At 52.4% G+C, this 11,705-nt stretch overlaps 18 non-coding genes across 18 annotated transcripts; 4 read left to right on the forward strand and 14 right to left on the reverse strand.

Annotated features, from left to right (window-relative positions):
* The first annotated feature begins 577 nt into the window (after positions 1 to 577).
* On the forward strand, positions 578 to 713 carry LOC131549963 (U4 spliceosomal RNA). Its single transcript, XR_009273536.1, has one exon. It is a non-coding gene; the product is annotated as a U4 spliceosomal RNA (small nuclear RNA).
* A 376-nt stretch (positions 714 to 1,089) lies between these two features.
* trnaf-gaa (transfer RNA phenylalanine (anticodon GAA)) lies at positions 1,090 to 1,162 on the reverse strand. Its single transcript has one exon. It is a non-coding gene; the product is annotated as a tRNA-Phe (tRNA).
* Positions 1,163 to 1,256: 94 nt separating this feature from the next.
* Positions 1,257 to 1,330, reverse strand: trnai-aau (transfer RNA isoleucine (anticodon AAU)). The gene has a single exon. It is a non-coding gene; the product is annotated as a tRNA-Ile (tRNA).
* A 1,644-nt stretch (positions 1,331 to 2,974) lies between these two features.
* Positions 2,975 to 3,047, reverse strand: trnaf-gaa (transfer RNA phenylalanine (anticodon GAA)). Its single transcript has one exon. It is a non-coding gene; the product is annotated as a tRNA-Phe (tRNA).
* Positions 3,048 to 3,140: 93 nt separating this feature from the next.
* Positions 3,141 to 3,214, reverse strand: trnai-aau (transfer RNA isoleucine (anticodon AAU)). The gene has a single exon. It is a non-coding gene; the product is annotated as a tRNA-Ile (tRNA).
* Positions 3,215 to 4,212: 998 nt separating this feature from the next.
* trnan-guu (transfer RNA asparagine (anticodon GUU)) lies at positions 4,213 to 4,294 on the reverse strand. Its single transcript has one exon. It is a non-coding gene; the product is annotated as a tRNA-Asn (tRNA).
* Positions 4,295 to 4,655: 361 nt separating this feature from the next.
* On the reverse strand, positions 4,656 to 4,740 carry trnan-guu (transfer RNA asparagine (anticodon GUU)). The gene has a single exon. It is a non-coding gene; the product is annotated as a tRNA-Asn (tRNA).
* A 361-nt stretch (positions 4,741 to 5,101) lies between these two features.
* trnan-guu (transfer RNA asparagine (anticodon GUU)) lies at positions 5,102 to 5,182 on the reverse strand. The gene has a single exon. It is a non-coding gene; the product is annotated as a tRNA-Asn (tRNA).
* A 1,095-nt stretch (positions 5,183 to 6,277) lies between these two features.
* On the forward strand, positions 6,278 to 6,417 carry LOC131549958 (U4 spliceosomal RNA). The gene has a single exon (XR_009273531.1). It is a non-coding gene; the product is annotated as a U4 spliceosomal RNA (small nuclear RNA).
* Positions 6,418 to 7,121: 704 nt separating this feature from the next.
* Positions 7,122 to 7,194, reverse strand: trnaf-gaa (transfer RNA phenylalanine (anticodon GAA)). Its single transcript has one exon. It is a non-coding gene; the product is annotated as a tRNA-Phe (tRNA).
* Positions 7,195 to 7,288: 94 nt separating this feature from the next.
* Positions 7,289 to 7,362, reverse strand: trnai-aau (transfer RNA isoleucine (anticodon AAU)). The gene has a single exon. It is a non-coding gene; the product is annotated as a tRNA-Ile (tRNA).
* A 957-nt stretch (positions 7,363 to 8,319) lies between these two features.
* On the reverse strand, positions 8,320 to 8,392 carry trnaf-gaa (transfer RNA phenylalanine (anticodon GAA)). Its single transcript has one exon. It is a non-coding gene; the product is annotated as a tRNA-Phe (tRNA).
* A 96-nt stretch (positions 8,393 to 8,488) lies between these two features.
* On the reverse strand, positions 8,489 to 8,563 carry trnai-aau (transfer RNA isoleucine (anticodon AAU)). The gene has a single exon. It is a non-coding gene; the product is annotated as a tRNA-Ile (tRNA).
* Positions 8,564 to 9,233: 670 nt separating this feature from the next.
* On the forward strand, positions 9,234 to 9,306 carry trnaa-agc (transfer RNA alanine (anticodon AGC)). The gene has a single exon. It is a non-coding gene; the product is annotated as a tRNA-Ala (tRNA).
* A 280-nt stretch (positions 9,307 to 9,586) lies between these two features.
* On the reverse strand, positions 9,587 to 9,670 carry trnas-gcu (transfer RNA serine (anticodon GCU)). Its single transcript has one exon. It is a non-coding gene; the product is annotated as a tRNA-Ser (tRNA).
* Positions 9,671 to 10,768: 1,098 nt separating this feature from the next.
* LOC131549959 (U4 spliceosomal RNA) lies at positions 10,769 to 10,906 on the forward strand. Its single transcript, XR_009273532.1, has one exon. It is a non-coding gene; the product is annotated as a U4 spliceosomal RNA (small nuclear RNA).
* Positions 10,907 to 11,289: 383 nt separating this feature from the next.
* trnaf-gaa (transfer RNA phenylalanine (anticodon GAA)) lies at positions 11,290 to 11,362 on the reverse strand. Its single transcript has one exon. It is a non-coding gene; the product is annotated as a tRNA-Phe (tRNA).
* A 95-nt stretch (positions 11,363 to 11,457) lies between these two features.
* On the reverse strand, positions 11,458 to 11,532 carry trnai-aau (transfer RNA isoleucine (anticodon AAU)). The gene has a single exon. It is a non-coding gene; the product is annotated as a tRNA-Ile (tRNA).
* Positions 11,533 to 11,705: the final 173 nt, after the last annotated feature.

An 11,705-nucleotide genomic window follows, 5' to 3' on the forward strand; every position in this document is an offset into this window, starting at 1 on the left:
GCCTAGCCGTGAAAAAATGAACAACTACAGCAACAACCAAAGAAGGAACACGAACTAACATGGAAGTTATCAAACACCTCGAGGCGGTGTCAAAGGCAAACGAAGGAAAGTTGGCCTCTGAATGGATTCAAAAATGGGGCTGGACCTAACATGCAGAGGGATCTTGGGAGGACAGCTGAAGCGGTCAGATGTCCCGTAGACTTTAAGCCAGTGTGGGAAAAAGGGGAGAAGGATCAAGCGATGCAAATACAGGCACGCCTTTGTTCGTTCGTTCGACTTGAAGCTGCGCACCGATCATTGTATGACACCAAAGAACCGCGAGGCGATTTGAAAGCATAAGGAGCCGTCTGCTCTGCTCTCGTGAAATAATGTTATACAACGATCGCTCTGCAGAGTGCAAACAGCCAAAACCTGGATATTTTAGGAAATACAGAAATCCTGGCAAGGGTGCATCCCCCAAAAATGGCCCGTATGGTCAGCCAAGCCAGAAGGCTGATTGCAGGGCAGTTTGAAGCTTGTTACCACCATGTCGGTTCACGTCCGCATAGGTGCGGGAGAGGTCGCGACTCTCCCTGGCATTCTTCGCAGAGGCAATATCGTAGCCTATGAGGTTCATCCGGCGTGATCATTGCTGGTTGAAAACTTTACCCAATACCCGCCGGGATGACTTGAAATACAGTCAGCCTTTGGCAATTTTGCGGTCTCTCTGGAGGCTTAACATCTGGTTAAGAAAGTCAGGCCTGCTTCTGTTTCTTTCACGTGCGTGTTTTTGGTTCTCGTTTGGTAGGCGTCTGCGGCAAGACTCGTTCTCAGGCACAAGGATGAGTTTTTTTTCTCCAGCTAGATGTGTACTAAAGAGGTTTTGCAGATGCAGGCAGCAGACCTGCCTGTCCGCTGGTCTCTCTGTGGCGTGACCTGGCGGCCTTCTGAGCGACTCTCCCTCGTGCGCTTTTGGGGCTCACTGCTTTGCTGGTGGCCATCTGGGAGGCAGATAACGATGTGGCCGTGGCCAAGCAGTCTGACAGTGGCGTTGGATCCCAGTGAATTTTGGTCTCTGGGCCCCACGAACAAAAGGAAAGGAGAGGGACATGTGCGAAACCGGGATCGAACCAGGGACCTTTAGATCTTCAGTCTAACGCTCTCCCAACTGAGCTATTTCGGCCGCAACTGCAAGCTGTTTAGCCAGCAGGCATTTCCGTGAGACCACCCGTCACTTTGCCAGAAGAGCAGAGCTGAGCACCCAGAGAATAAAGAGTTGGCCCGTGCGGGGATCGAACCCGCGACCTTGGCGTTATTAGCACCACGCTCTAACCAACTGAGCTAACCGGCCTGGCTTTGCCTAGCTTTCTGCCGATTGACCAGAAACTTCCTGATTGCTCTTGACCCTAAAGAGATGAAACAGCTTCTGGACCAAGCCTCACCAGGCTCGTCCGGGATTTGAACCGGGACCTCTCGCACCCAAGGCGAGAACCACAGCCCTAGACCAGCGAGCCTAGCTGCATGGCGCCCAGCCGAGAAAAAAAGAACAACTACAGCAACAACCAAAGAAGGAACACGAACTAACATGGAAGGAATCGAACACCTCGAGACAGTGTCAAAGGCAAACGAAGGAAAGTTGGCCTCTGAATGGATTCAAAAATGGGGCTGGACTTAACATGTAGAGGGATCTTAGGGAGGACAGCTGAAACGGTCAGATGTCCCGTAGACTTTAAGCCAGTGTGGGAAAAGAGGGAGAAGCTGGATGCACGAACTGAGTGATCCAAAGGCAGCCTACGTAATACAGGAATCCAGACACATATATACTGGGGTCACAAGACCAAGAAGGGCCTTAAAACCAAAAGCACAATCTCTCGGTTAATTCTACAACTAAATGGCGGCCACTACAAAGGTGCCAGCACAGAGGAGAGATGGCCTCTTTCCCTCAAGCCCGTCATAATGGCTGTCGCTCTTCGAAGGCGTCTTTTGGAGAGATGGACATCGTTCAACTGCGGCCAGGGAATTAGCTCAAATGGTAGGCGCTCGCTTAGCATGCGAGAGGTAGCGGGATCGATGCCCGCATTCTCCAAGCTGGTTCTTGCCCTTTTACGCTCACTTCCTAAAGAGACAGACTGCGGCGTTGGCCTTCTGGGCGACTCTCCCTACGTGCGCTTTTGGGGCTCACTGCTGCCAAGAGGTTTTTCGGGCCGTGTCCTGCGCAAATTGGTGGCATAACAGGTCCCATCGAAGATTTGAAGTCGGATCGCTGGACTCAGAGTCCTGAGTGATAGTCATTACATCTTTGGAACCTTGACAGGAGCAGACGTTGCCGCAAAGACTAAATCACTTACAGGCTCAAGAGATCGACAAGGATGGGATTCGAACCCACGCGTGCAGAGCACAATGGATTAGCAGTTCATCGCCTCAGCCGCCTCGTCTCGCTTGAGCTTTATGACTCCGCCCTTTTTGCCAGGACACCCATAATTCTCTCTCCCAGGGTTCAGGAAAGCAACGCACACTCTTCTTTCAGTAAAGAGGAAGAGTGAATAAGCCTTCTTATGCGTGGCGCTAACCTGTTCCGTAAACACACCACGCAGACACCCGTGCCCAGAAGTAGGGTGGCCATATGTGCCATTATAGGGGACACGTCCTGGCCAGGATTGTTATATTGCCTAAAAATCCAAAGTAGTTTGACCAATAACATGCAGATATTGTACATAATCGACCAATCGTGGTGCGTGAGAAGGTGAGAGCGATCAAAGCGATGCAAATACAGGCACGCCTTTGTTCGTTCAGACAAGGAAGATGTAATCCATCAATATGTCTGTCTAAAAATGTTATCTTCAAGAATGGAAGATAAAATCCAACACTGCTGTGCTGGTGGCCATCTGGGAGGCAGATAACGATGTGGCCGTGGCCAAGCAGTCTGACAGTGGCGTTGGATCCCAGTGGATTTTGGTCTCTGGGCCCCACGGACAAAAGGAAAAGAGAGGGCACATGTGCGAAACCGGGATCGAACCAGGGACCTTCAGATCTTCAGTCTAACGCTCTCCCAACTGAGCTATTTCGGCCGCAACTGCAAGCTGTTTAGCCAGCAGGGATTTCCGTGAGAGCACCGTCACTTTGCCAGAAGAGCAGAGCTGAGCTCCCAGAGAATAAAGAGTTGGCCCGTGCGGGGATCGAACCCGCGACCTTGGCGTTATTAGCACCACGCTCTAACCAACTGAGCTAACCGGCCTGGCTTTGCCTAGCTTTCTGCCGATTGACCAAAAACTTCCTGATTGCTCTTGACCTAAAGAGATGAAACAGCTTCTGGACCAAGCCTCTGGCAGGCTCGTCCGGGATTTGAACCCAGGACCTCTCGCACCCAAGGCGAGTCACAGCCTAGACCAGCGAGCCTACCTGCGCAAGCGCCTGGCCGTGAAAAAATGAACAACTACAGCAACAACCAAAGAAGGAGCACGAACTAACATGGAAGTTATCAAACACCTCGAGACGGTGTCAAAGGCAAACGAAGGAAAGTTGGCCTCTGAATGGATTTAAAAATGGGGCTGGACCTAACATGCAGAGGGATCTTGGGGAGGACAGCTGAAGCGGTCAGATGTCCCGTAGACTTTAAGCCAGTGTGGGAAAAGAGGGAGAAGCTGGATGCACGACCTGAGTGATCCAAAGGCAGCCTACGTAATACAGGAGTCCGCACACATATATACTGGGGTCACAAGACCAAGAAGGGCCTTAAAAACAAAAGCACAATCTCTCGGTTAATCCTACAACTAAATGGCGCCCAGTACAAAGGTGCCAGCACAGAGGAGAGATGGCCTCTTTCCTGCAGCCCGTTATAATGGCTGTCGCTCTTGAAGCCGTCTTTTGGAGAGATGGACATCGTTCAACTGCGGCCAGGGAATTAGCTCAAATGGTGGCGCTCGCTTAGCATGCGAGAGGTAGCGGGATCGATGCCGCATTCTCCAAGCTGGTTCTTGCCCTTTTCGCTCACTTCCTAAAGAGACAGACTGCGCGTTGGCCTTCTGAGCGACTCTCCCTACGTGCGCTTTTGGGGCTCACTGCTGCCAAGAGGTTTTCGGGCCGTGTCCTGCGCAAATTGGTGGCATAACAGGTCCCACGAGATTTGAACTCGGATCGCTGGATTCAGAGTCCTGGTGATAATCATTACATCATGGAACCTTGACAGGAGCAGGCGTTGCCGCAAAGACTAAATCACTTACGGGCTAAAGAGATCGGCGAGGATGGGATTCGAACCCACGCGTGCAGAGCACAATGGATTAACAGTCCATCGCCTTAACCACTCGGCCACCTCGTCACGCGCTGGCCTGCCAGACCGGAAGCTGGACTGTGTCGTTTTTCTGCAGCTCCTTTCAATAGGGCGGCGTAAAGCTGACCCTTAGTGTGCCGTGAGAGGTCGGGTGAGTGCAGTGTCAATCATTTGGCAGTAGCACCGGCCCCTTTCAAGCGCTCAAGCAGGGGTGGGGGCGTTGATCCTGGAGGCCACTCTCCTGCAGAGTTTAGCTCAACCCTGAGAAAAACTGGATAAAAACCCTAACTGCATCCTGAAGACCTTGATTTAGCTGGTTCAGGTGTGTTTGATTAGGGTTGGAGCTAAAGTCTGCAGAGACAACGGCCCTCCAGGATCAGCGTTTCCCACCCCTGCGCTAAACATCAACCAGCGAGGATGGGATTCGAACCCACGCGTGCAGAGCACAATGGATTAACAGTCCATCGCCTTAACCACTCGGCCACCTCGTCGCCTTCTGACCTGCCCGACCGGAAGCTGGACTGTGTCGTTTTTCTGCAGCTCCTTTCAATAGGGCGGCGTAAAGCTGACCCTTAGTGTGCCGTGAGAGGTCGGGTGAGTGCAGTGTCAATCATTTGGCAGTAGCACTGTCCCCTTTCAAGCGCTCAAGCAGGGGTGGGGAGCGTTGATCCTGGAGGCCACTCTCCTGCAGAGTTTAGCTCAACCCTGAGAAAAACTGGATAGAAAACACCTAACTGCATCCTGAAGACCTTGATTTAGCTGGTTCAGGTGTGTTTGATTAGGGTTGGACCTAAACTCTGCAGAGACAACGGCCCTCCAGGATCAGCGTTTCCCACCCCTGCGCTAAACATCAACCAGCGAGGATGGGATTCGAACCCAGCGTGCAGAGCACAATGGATTAACAGTCCATCGCCTTAACCACTCGGCCACCTCGTCACGCGCTGGCCTGCCAGACGGAAGCTGGACTGTGTCGTTTTTCTGCAGCTCCTTTCAATAGGACGGCGTAAAGCTGACCCTTAGTGTGCCGTGAGAGGTCGGGTGAGTGCAGTGTCAATCATTTGGCAGTAGCACCGGCCCCTTTCAAGCGCTCAAGCAGGGGTGGGGAACGTTGATCCTGGAGGGCCACTCTCCTGCAGAGTTTAGCTCCAACCCTGAGAAAAACTGGATAGAAAACACCTAACTGCATCCTGAAGACCTTGATTTAGCTGGTTCAGGTGTGTTTGATTAGGGTTGGACCTAAACTCTGCAGAGACAACGGCCCTCCAGGATCAGCATTCCTAAAACATCAACCAGCGAGGATGGGATCCGAACCCAGCGTGCAGAGCACAATGGATTAGCAGTTCATCGCCTCAGCCGCCTCGTCTCGCTTCAGCTTTATGACTCCGCCCCTTTTTTGCCAGGACACCCATAATTCTCTCTCCCCAGGGTTCAGGAAAGCAACGCACGCTCTTCTTTGAGTAAAGAGAGAAGAGTGATTAAGCCTTCTTGTACGTGACGCTAACCTGTTCCGTAAACACACCACGCAGACACCCGTGCCCAAGTAGGGTGGCCATATGTGCCATTATAGGGGACACGTCCTGGCCAGGATTGTTATATTGCCTAAAAATCCAAAGTAGTTTGACCAATAACATGCAGATATTGTACATAATCGACCAATCGTGGTGCGTGAGAAGGTGAGAGCGATCAAAGCGATGCAAATACAGGCACGCCTTTGTTCGTTCGTTCGACTTGAAGCTGCGCACCGATCATTGTATGACACCAAAGAACCGCGAGAGCGATTTGAAAGCATAAGGAGCCGTCTGCTCTGCTCTCGTGAAATAATGTTATACAACGATCGCTCTGCAGAGTGCAAACAGCCAAAACCTGGATATTTTAGGAAATACAGAAATCCTGGCAAGGGTGCATCCCCCAAAAATGGCCCGTATGGTCAGCCAAGCCAGAAGGCTGATTGCAGGGCAGTTTGAAGCTTGTTACCACCATGTCGGTTCACGTCCGCATAGGTGCACGGGAGAGGTCGCGACTCTCCCTGGCATTCTTTCGCAGAGGCAATATCGTAGCCTATGAGGTTCATCCGGCGTGATCATTGCTGGTTGAAAACTTTACCCAATACCCCGCCGGGATGACTTGAAATACAGTCAGCCTTTGGCAATTTTTGCCGGTCTCTCTGGAGGCTTAACATCTGGTTAAGAAAGTCAGGCCTGCTTCTGTTTCTTTCACGTGCGTGTTTTTGGTTCTCGTTTGGTAGGCGTCTGCGGCAAGACTCGTTCTCAGGCACAAGGATGAGTTTTTTTTCTCCAGCTAGATGTGTACTAAAAGAGGTTTTGCAGATGCAGGCAGCAGACCTGCCTGTCCGCTGGTCTCTCTGTGACGTGACCTGGCGGCGCTCTGAGCGACTCTCCCTACGTGCGCTTTAGGGGCTCACTGCTTTGCTGGTGGCCATCTCCCTGCCCTTTTACGCTCACTTCCTAAAGAGACAGACTGCGGCGTTGGCCTTCTGGGCGACTCTCCCTACGTGCGCTTTAGGGGCTCACTGCTTTGCTGGTGGCCATCTCCCTGCCCTTTTACGCTCACTTCCTAAAGAGACAGACTGCGCGTTGGCCTTCTGGGCGACTCTCCCTACGTGCGCTTTTGGGGCTCACTGCTTTGCTGGTGGCCATCTCCCTGCCCTTTTACGCTCACTTCCTAAAGAGACAGACTGCGCGTTGGCCTTCTGGGCGACTCTCCCTACGTGCGCTTTAGGGGCTCACTGCTTTGCTGGTGGCCATCTGGGAGGCAGATAACGATGTGGCCGTGGCCAAGCAGTCTGACAGTGGCGTTGGATCCCAGTGGATTTTGGTCTCTGGGCCCCACGGACAAAAGGAAAGGAGAGGGCACATGTGCGAAACCGGGATCGAACCAGGGACCTTCAGATCTTCAGTCTAACGCTCTCCCAACTGAGCTATTTCGGCCGCAACTGCAAGCTGTTTAGCCAGCAGGGATTTCCGTGAGAGCACCCGTCACTTTGCCAGAAGAGCAGAGCTGAGCTCCCAGAGAATAAAGAGTTGGCCCGTGCGGGGATCGAACCCGCGACCTTGGCGTTATTAGCACCACGCTCTAACCAACTGAGCTAACCGGCCTGGCTTTGCCTAGCTTTCTGCCGATTGACCAAAAACTTCCTGATTGCTCTTGACCTAAAGAGATGAAACAGCTTCTGGACCAAGCCTCTGGCAGGCTCGTCCGGGATTTGAACCCAGGACCTCTCGCACCCAAGGCGAGAGTCACAGCCCTAGACCAGCGAGCCTACCTGCGCAAGCGCCTGGCCGTGAAAAAATGAACAACTACAGCAACAACCAAAGAAGGAACACGAACTAACATGGAAGTTATCAAACACCTCGAGGCGGTGTCAAAGGCAAGCGAAGGAAAGTTGGCCTCTGAATGGATTTAAAAATGGGGCTGGACCTAACATGCAGAGGGATCTTGGGAGGACAGCTGAAGCGGTCAGATGTCCCGTAGACTTTAAGCCAGTGTGGGAAAAAGGGGAGAAGCTGGATGCACGACCTGAGTGATCCAAAGGCAGCCTCGTAATACAGGAGTCCGCACACATATATACTGGGGTCACAAGACCAAGAAGGGCCTTAAAACAAAAGCACAATCTCTCGGTTAATCCTACAACTAAATGGCGCCCAGTACAAAGGTGCCAGCACAGAGGAGAGATGGCCTCTTTCCTGCAGCCCGTTATAATGGCTGTCGCTCTTGAAGCCGTCTTTTGGAGAGATGGACATCGTTCAACTGCGGCCAGGGAATTAGCTCAAATGGTAGGCGCTCGCTTAGCATGCGAGAGGTAGCGGGATCGATGCCGCATTCTCCAAGCTGGTTCTTGCCCTTTTCGCTCACTTCCCTAAAGAGACAGACTGCGCGTTGACGCTACGGAGCGACTCTCCCTACGTGCGCTTTTGGGGCTCACTGCTTTGCTGGTGGCCATCTGGGAGGCAGATAACGATGTGGCCGTGGCCAAGCAGTCTGACAGTGGCGTTGGATCCCAGTGAATTTTGGTCTCTGGGCCCCACGAACAAAAGGAAAGGAGAGGGGACATGTGCCGAAACCCGGGATCGAACCAGGGACCTTTAGATCTTCAGTCTAACGCTCTCCCAACTGAGCTATTTCGGCCACGCCTGCAAGCCGTTTAGCCAGCAGGCATTTCCGTGAGACCACCCGTCACTTTGCCAGAAGAGCAGAGCTGAGCACCCAGAGAATAAAAGAGCTTGGCCCGTACGGGGATCGAACCCGGCGACCTTGGCGTTATTAGCACCACGCTCTAACCAACTGAGCTAACCGGCCTGGCTTTGCCCAGCTTTCTGCCCGATTGACCAGAAACTTCCTGATTGCTCTTGACCCTAAAGAGATAAAACAGCTTCTGGACCAAGCCTCACCACGGGCTCGTCCGGGATTTGAACCCGGGACCTCTCGCACCCAAGGCGAGAACCACAGCCCTAGACCAACGAGCCTAGCTGCGAAAGCGCCCAGCCGAGAAAAAAAAGAACAACTACAGCAACAACCAAAGAAGGAACACGAACTAACATGGAAGGAATCGAACACCTCGAGACAGTGTCAAAGGCAAACGAAGGAAAGTTGGCCTCTGAATGGATTCAAAAATGGGGCTGGACTTAACATGTAGAGGGATCTTAGGGAGGACAGCTGAAACGGTCAGATGTCCCGTAGACTTTAAGCCAGTGTGGGAAAAGAGGGAGAAGCTGGATGCACGAACTGAGTGATCCAAAGGCAGCCTACGTAATACAGGAATCCAGACACATATATACTGGGGTCACAAGACCAAGAAGGGCCTTAAAACCAAAAGCACAATCTCTCGGTTAATTCTACAACTAAATGGCGGCCACTACAAAGGTGCCAGCACAGAGGAGAGATGGCCTCTTTCCCTCAAGCCCGTCATAATGGCTGTCGCTCTTCGAAGGCGCCTTTTGGAGAGATGGACATCGCCCCACATTGGCCAGGGGAATTAGCTCAAATGGTAGAGCGCTCGCTTAGCATGCGAGAGGTAGCGGGATCGATGCCCGCATTCTCCACGCTGAGTCCTGCCCTTTTACGCTCACTTCCCTAAAGAGAAAGACTGCGCGTTGACGCTACGAAGCGACTCTCCCTACGTGCGCTTTTGGGGCTCACTGCTGCCAAGAGGTTTTTCGGGCCGTGTCCTGCGCAAATTGGTGGCATAACAGGTCCCACGAGATTTGAACTCGGATCGCTGGATTCAGAGTCCTGGTGATAATCATTACATCATGGAACCTTGACGGAGCAGCCGTTGCTCACAGGGCCGCAAAGACTAAATCACTTACGGGCTAAAGAGATCGGCGAGGATGGGATTCGAACCCAGCGTGCAGAGCACAATGGATTAGCAGTCCATCGCCTTAACCACTCGGCCACCTCGTCGCCTTCTGACCTGCCCGACCGGAAGCTGGACTGTGTCGTTTTTCTGCAGCTCCTTTCAATAGGGCGGCGTAAAGCTGACCCTTAGTGTGCCGTGAGAGGTCGGGTGAGTGCAGTGTCAATCATTTGGCAGTAGCACTGTCCCCTTTCAAGCGCTCAAGCAGGGGTGGGGCGTTGATCCTGGAGGCCACTCTCCTGCAGAGTTTAGCTCAACCCTGAGAAAAACTGGATAGAAAACACCTAACTGCATCCTGAAGACCTTGATTTAGCTGGTTCAGGTGTGTTTGATTAGGGTTGGACCTAAACTCTGCAGAGACAACGACCCTCCAGGATCAACGTTTCCCACCTAAACATCAACCAGCGAGGATGGGATTCGAACCCACGCGCGCAGAGCACAATGGATTAGCAGTTCATCGCCTCAGCCGCCTCGTCTCGCTTCAGCTTTATGACTCCGCCCCTTTTTTGCCAGGACACCCATAATTCTCTCTCCCCAGGGTTCAGGAAAGCAACGCACGCTCTTCTTTGAGTAAAGAGAGAAGAGTGATTAAGCCTTCTTGTACGTGACGCTAACCTGTTCCGTAAACACACCACGCAGACACCCGTGCCCAGAAGTAGGGTGGCCATATGTGCCATTATAGGGGACACGTCCTGGCCAGGATTGTTATATTGCCTAAAAAATCCAAAGTAGTTTGACCAATAACATGCAGATATTGTACATAATCGACCAATCGTGGTGCGTGAGAAGGTGAGAACGATCAAAGCGATGCAAAGACACGCACGCACGCCTTTGTTCGTTCGTTCGACTTGAAGCTGCGCACCGATCATTGTATGACACCAAAGAACCGCGAGGCGATTTGAAAGCATAAGGAGCCGTCTGCTCTGCTCTCGTGAAATAATGTTATACAACGATCGCTCTGCAGAGTGCAAACAGCCAAAACCTGGATATTTTAGGAAATACAGAAATCCTGGCAAGGGTGCATCCCCCAAAAATGGCCCGTATGGTCAGCCAAGCCAGAAGGCTGATTGCAGGGCAGTTTGAAGCTTGTTACCACCATGTCGGTTCACGTCCGCATAGGTGCGGGAGAGGTCGCGACTCTCCCTGGCATTCTTCGCAGAGGCAATATCGTAGCCTATGAGGTTCATCCGGCGTGATCATTGCTGGTTGAAAACTTTACCCAATACCCGCCGGGATGACTTGAAATACAGTCAGCCTTTGGCAATTTTTGCCGGTCTCTCTGGAGGCTTAACATCTGGTTAAGAAAGTCAGGCCTGCTTCTGTTTCTTTCACGTGCGTGTTTTTGGTTCTCGTTTGGTAGGCGTCTGCGGCAAGACTCGTTCTCAGGCACAAGGATGAGTTTTTTTTCTCCAGCTAGATGTGTACTAAAAGAGGTTTTGCAGATGCAGGCAGCAGACCTGCCTGTCCGCTGGTCTCTCTGTGACGTGACCTAAGCGACGCTTCGAAGCGACTCTCCCTACGTGCGCTTTAGGGGCTCACTGCTTTGCTGGTGGCCATCTGGGAGGCAGATAGCGATGTGGCCGTTGCCAAGCAGTTTGTCAGTGGGGTTGGATCCCAGTGGATTTTGGTCTCTGGGCCCCACGGACAAAAGGAAAAGAGAGGGCACATGTGCCGAAACCCGGGATCGAACCAGGGACCTTCAGATCTTCAGTCTAACGCTCTCCCAACTGAGCTATTTCGGCCGCAACTGCAAGCTGTTTAGCCAGCAGGGATTTCCGTGAGAGCACCCGTCACTTTGCCAGAAGAGCAGAGCTGAGCTCCCAGAGAATAAAAGAGTTGGCCCGTACGGGGATCGAACCCAGCGACCTTGGCGTTATTAGCACCACGCTCTAACCAACTGAGCTAACCGGCCTGGCTTTGCCTAGCTTTCTGCCGATTGACCAAAAACTTCCTGATTGCTCTTGACCTAAAGAGATGAAACAGCTTCTGGACCAAGCCTCTGGCAGGCTCGTCCGGGATTTGAACCCAGGACCTCTCGCACCCAAGGCGAGAGTCACAGCCCTAGACCAGCGAGCCTAGCTGCAT

The sequence above is a fragment of the Onychostoma macrolepis genome, chromosome 11, assembly GCF_012432095.1.
Source record: "Onychostoma macrolepis isolate SWU-2019 chromosome 11, ASM1243209v1, whole genome shotgun sequence".
NCBI lineage: Eukaryota > Metazoa > Chordata > Actinopteri > Cypriniformes > Cyprinidae > Onychostoma > Onychostoma macrolepis.